The 6,000-nt window shown below is 47.0% G+C and overlaps 1 protein-coding gene across 1 annotated transcript in view; it reads left to right on the top strand.

Moving 5' to 3' along the window:
• LOC120405445 overlaps nucleotides 1-5,110 on the top strand; it is a 54,055-nt gene extending 48,945 nt beyond the window's left edge. The window contains exons 9-10 of the mRNA XM_039539115.1: nucleotides 2,814-2,927; nucleotides 5,011-5,110. The gene's annotated coding sequence lies outside the window, so the exon portion shown is untranslated. The remainder of the gene's footprint in view (nucleotides 1-2,813; nucleotides 2,928-5,010) is intronic.
• The last annotated feature ends 890 nt before the right edge of the window (nucleotides 5,111-6,000 follow it).

The raw sequence follows: 6,000 nt of genomic DNA on the forward strand, positions 1-6,000 counted from the left end.
ACAATAGGGATGGGATTCTAATATGTGTATAAAATACATTCAGGTCTTTGAATAATGCATTCCTTTATTTTTCTTTAGCCACCTTTTTTCCCTTCTTTTGGGGAATAATCTCCATATAGTCAATTAAGTTTTACACCTGTTGATTTTGTCCCTGAAAGGGCCTTGATACTATATTTAAAATATATAATTCCCCCTCTCCCCATGCATCTCATATGATTAGCTAATATCTGAGAGTCACACTCCAAATTAACAGAAGTTTGTTACAGCAAGCACATTTCATAATAATTGTACATATAGCTCAGGTCTTGCAAATAATAGGGGATGTTTATTTTGCATCATTTAGTGGGATATTTTACTGGGACTTGTAAGTAGACAGTTCAGCCTATACAGCCTTACAGTAATACAGATAATAATTTCTACAGGATTACAATAGATGGGTTTGCACTATATCCAGATCTCCGGGAAGTGATTCTTTTCTCTGGCTGAATCCCTGTGTGCTGCTGTGCACGGGAGCTTGCCCTGCTCTGCCCGCATGGCACTTATGCCAGGAAGTGGGGGAAGTCCCCTCGCCCTGACCCTGCTGCCTGGCAGGAGTGCCAGGCGGGCAGAGCGGGTCGAGGCATGGTGGTGCCCATTTTTCTGGGGCCCCCCAATTGGCCAGGGCCCCTGGGCCTGGGCCCTGTTGGCCCAGTGGCTAATCCGCTACTGCATGTGACCATAAATACCAGTTCTGAAACCATACTGTGCACTTAATGCTGAGGGAAAAGGTGTTGAACTAAGACCAGCTTTCCCTTTCAGGGTTCCCCTAAAACTCTAATCCATTCCTGGCCACATGCAAGTTCTATGTAGCTAGGCAAATTAGCTAAGTAATTTGCATAAAATTCCAACACATGACCTGGAGCTGAACAAAACTTATCTGTATGTCAGAGACAAGAGCGGTAGTGCATTACAGATGAGAAGAGGCAGGGCCAATGCACATACTGCTGCAAGGATTTTGGAAAGTAGTGGACATGCATAGTGCTGAGAAGGGGCTCCTGTAATTCAGGCAGTCCTCAGGCTGAAGGTTTTTTTCTCTCGCTCTCCCCCTTCCTCCTTCCCCCCCCCCCCAAGAGAGTTATGCCTCTCTCTCACCCTGGGCTGGCCTGTGTGTGCTGCACCTCCAGACTCTCAGTCCTTGCTTAGGCAAAGCTTTACTTGAAGTTAAATTGCCAATGCAAGTCTTCCAAAGGGCCAATAGAAGTTTTGGTTGTAGGACTGGGCCCGCTGTGGGTGCTTATGTCCTTTGTGTTTTTCACCACTTGTCTGATAAACAGAAGGGCACATCGGAAACTCTGCTGTCTGAGAATGACAGCAGATTGGGGATGTGGTTATCTGCCTTCCCTTACTATACTCTGATCAAAACACTGAGGCTGAGTGGGATGGGTATAAAGTAGGGAGGATGTGGTTTCCCAATACAGTATCATAACAGTTTTCTCCCAATATGTTTATCACTGGTAATTAAAAACTTGAATTGTCAATCTAGTAATTAGAGTTTATCTGGTTTGTTTAGGGTCTGTGGGCCATGACAATAGCTTCTTAGGCCTGGTCTACACTAAAAAGTTAGGTTGACCCAGCTGTGTTGCTCAAGGGTGTGTGAAAAATCCATATCCCTGAGTGACATTTAAATAGATAGATAGACATAGTTAAACTGACCTAACCCCTAGATGTAGACAGCAATAGGTCAAAGGAAGAGTTCTCCCATTGACCTATCTACTGGCTCTCGGGGAGGTGGATTAACTACAGCAACTAGAGAACCCCTCCCGATGCTGTACTGAGTGTCTATACTGAAACTCAACAGCAATGCAGCTGCAGCGTTTCTAGTGAAGACAGCCTTAATTTCATTAGTAACCAGAGTAGCCAAATTAAGTAGTTTAATGAATGGTTCTATTAAACTGCATGCTTTCATTCCTGTTTGCATTTCTTTCACAAAAAGTTATAAATACCATAGTAATTTTTAAAAAAAAATCCTTGCATGAGACTCAGACATATACAGCACACTTGAAATGGAATCCGTGAGCCAAAATGGTGCAGAAATGTGACTTTATGCTTTGTTCTTATCCTAAAATTGGTAGTGGGTTAATTTTGTCTGCTGGGGAGGTAGCTATTACTCCTAAAAGTTTCTATTCAACTGGTAAATACAATGTCCTGTTTCACATTTTAAAAACATTATGACATTAGAAGGAATGTTTGAAAGTATTTTCAAAATAGTTGAGCATCTGAATACTTTGTTTTAGATTGTGTTGACATTGTTAATATTTGCTCTTTGTTAGATTTGATAGGCTAGATTAGCTGGGTGCAGTAGAGCCGAGGGACTGTGTTTCCCTGAATGTCTGCCCCAGTCCCAGGCCAGGCTAGTGCAGTCTTGTGGCTGCTCTAACTTGAATCTGATGGCTTTGTTCCCCAAAGGACTGGGAATAGCCAGAGTAGCATGGCCATTCCCCTCCCGGCCCTGACAGGCCCCCTTCATCAGGAGCTACACAGAGGGAATTGAAGGACACAAATTCACCTACTGGGGACTCACCCACTCTGGAGAAATCCCCAGCATGGCATTTGTGGGTGGTTTTTGCTCCATTTCCACCACAAGAGTACAGTACATTTCCACCACAAGAGTAAAGGGAACATAATAGCACAGAGAATCTGCCCTGACAAATTCGGTTTTTATTTTTATCTGCATCTGAAAATTTAATGGGTAATTTTTTATTACTGTTGCTAATGAACAGCGAGTGACTATCAGCAATTCTAGAGCCAGATATATACTTTGTTTTCTTTCACAGAGCTATCACTGGATTTCAGTCCTGTATGAACAACAGCTCTGCTATCCTGGTCCTGGATCTCTCCTGAGCAGATACTTCTAGTTATAAGTACTATTCTGCAAACAGTTACTCTAGGTAAGGCTGAAGTCACGGATTCTGTGACCTCCGTGATTTTGCAGTGGCCATTGCGCCTGGCTTAGGGACAGCTCAGGCAGCCCCTGTGCCAGTCACACTGGCTGCTGCTGGGGCAGTTTTCGGGCCACTGCCCCCCACCCCAGAACTGGCTTTGGGTGTGGAAGAGGGGTAAGGGGTTGGGGCATGGGACAGGGTGAGGCAGGCTATGAGCAGCGCTTACCTGGAGGGCTCCCCGGAAGCGGCGACATCCCCCTCGCTCAGCTCCTAGATGGAGGCATGGCCAGGCCTGGAGGCACCGCCCCCACAACGCCCATTGGCTGCATTCCCAGCCAATCGGAACTGCTAAGCCAGCGCTCTGGGCGGAGGGAGCACGTAAAGCTACCTGGCCACACCTCTGCCTAGGAGCTGAGCGAGGGGGATGTCACTGCTTCTGGAGAGCCCCCCAGGTAAGCACCACCCAAAGCCCGCCTCACCCCGTCCTGTGCCCCAACCCCCTACCCCCTCCCATACCCAAACTGCTGCTGCTGCGGGAGGGAGGCGTGGAGCCAGGTAGGGAGCCTGCTCGCCCCGCCAACCCCCCCCCCCCAGCACCAGCAGGGGTCTCAGGTCATGTGCTACTGCCCGCCCCCTCCCAGTACTCGGGCTGCCGTTCCACAGCACCCACAGCACCCCCACCCCAAGTTTTAGTCAGGGGTATATACAACCAATACACCCACGTCTTTCTCCTCCTCTGTCACTCCCCTAGCTTATAGCAAAAATTCTTGTTGTTAGTCCATAAATGCATGACCTTGTACTTTGCACTATTAAATTTCATCCCATTTCTAATTCTCCAGTTTACAAGGTCATCCACATTTTCTTGTATGATATTTTGGTCCTCCTCCGTATTGGCAATACTTTGTGTCATCTGCAAATTTTATTGCACACTCACTTTTTGCGCCAAGGTCAGTAATAAAAATGTTAGGTTGGTCCCAAGACTGATTCCTGAGGAACACCACTAGTAGTCTCCCTCCAGCCTGACAGTTCACCTTTCAGTATGACCCATGGCAGTCTCCCCTTTAACTGGTTCCTTATCCACCTTTCAATTCTCAAATTAATCACTATCTTCTCCAATTTAACTAATTTCCAATGTGGAACTGTATCAAATGCCTTACTGAAATCCAGGTAGATTAGATCTATTGCATTTCCTTTGTCTAAAAAATCAGTTTCCATCTCCAAAGGAGGAGATCAGGTTGGTCTGGCACAATCTACCTTTTGTAAAACTATGTTGTATTTTATCCCCATTACCATTCACCTCTATGTCCTTAACTACTTTCTCTTTCAAAATTTGTTCCAAGACCTTGCATAAAATTGAGGTCAAACTAAGAGGCCTGTAGTTTCCCTGATCACTTTTAGCCCCTTTCATAAAAATAGGAACTATATTAGCAATTCTCCAGTCATAGGGTACAACCCCTGAGTTTTCAGTTTCATTAAAAATCCTTGCTCTTGGGCATGGAAGTTCATGTGCAAGTTCCTTTAATATTCTTGGATGGGAGATTATCCGTGACCACTGATTTAGTCCCATTAAGCTGTTTGAGTTCCACCTTGGATGTGGTAATTTCTACCTCCATATCCTCGTTGCCATTAGCTACCCTGACACTACCCCTAAGCCCTTCATTAGCCTCACTAAAAACTGAGACAAAGTATTTGTTTAGGAATTGGGCCATGCCTAGATAATCTTTAATCTCCACTCCATCCTCAATGCTTATTGGTCCCACTTCTTGTTTCCTTGTTTTTCTTCTTTATATGTCTATAGAATCTTTTACATTGGTTTTAATTCCCTTTGCAAGATCCAACTCTGCTTGGCTTTTGGCAGTTCTCACTTTATCCCTACACTTTCAGACCTCCAAGAGGTAGCTTTCCTTGCTGATCCTGCTCATCTTCCATTCCTTTATACTGTCTCTTAATCACCTGTTTGAAATGCTTGCTCATTCAGCTTGGTCTACCACCCTTCCCTACAAAATTTTTCCCCTTCCCTTGGGATTAGGGCTTTAGATAGCTTCTGCAACTTTGATCTAAAGTAATTGCAAGCCTCCTCCACATTCAGATCCTTGAATTCTTCAGGATTTGCTTTGCGAACAGGGGGCTGCTAACAGGGAGTTTCGCAAGGGAGTTCTCCAGGTGAAGGAGGAGCTAATACAGCATCTGTGGGGTAAGTGACTGTCTGTAGTGTGTGTTTGTTTGTGTTTGGGGGTTACTTGCTGTGTGCTGAGCTTGTGTTTGTCAGTCTGTTTGTTTGGTTGTTTGAGGGACCGTGTGCTCTGGCCGGCAGTTGGAGGCAGGTTTGAAAGCTCGAAGCCTCTGGTAATTGGCTGAGCCTTAATCAGTGGGCGGGACATTCACTCAGGCCAGGGCTTTATAAAGCCGCGCACAAGCGACCAGGGAGCTTTGCGACCAGGGGCTGCTAACAGGGAGTTTCGCAAGGGAGTTTAGGAGGGGAGTGGGAAGGGAGCGGGAGTCCCTCGCTGGCCGTAACCCCTTCCCTGTGGCCCCCCCCATAAATCCTAAAACCTATAAACCAAACTACATTCAAAACCTCTTTCTTTAAACCACCCTTACATTAACTAGGAGACAATGCAGGCAGAAGCCCAGCAGCAGGGTGGGGGCTATCCAGTTTATTGCACTGAGTGTAGCATGTATGATTACCTGCCCTGTGGGCGGGTGGCGTATGTGTGCAGTCGGTGCAAGGAGCTCCTGGCCCTCAGAGACCATGTACGGACTTTGGAGGCCAGGGTGGCGGAACTGGAGGAGCTAAGAGAGGCAGAGAGGTATGTTGATGAGGCTTTCCGGGACACTGTAGAATTGTCCCACCTCCGCTCAGACAGCTCCTGTGCTGTTGAGGAGGAAGAAAGGCCCAGGGAAGCAGAGCAGTCAATGGGAGCAGAGGGAAACCTTCCCATCAGGGGCGGCTCTAGGCACCAGCGCGCCAAGCAGGCGCTTGGGGCAGCCGTTTCCCGGGGGGGCGGCATTTGGCTCCGGTGGAGCTCCCGCCGGCATGCCTGCGGCAGGTCCACCGGAGCCCGGGACGAGCGGACCT

This window comes from Mauremys reevesii, linkage group 4, assembly GCF_016161935.1.
Source record: "Mauremys reevesii isolate NIE-2019 linkage group 4, ASM1616193v1, whole genome shotgun sequence".
Classification (NCBI taxonomy): domain Eukaryota; kingdom Metazoa; phylum Chordata; order Testudines; family Geoemydidae; genus Mauremys; species Mauremys reevesii.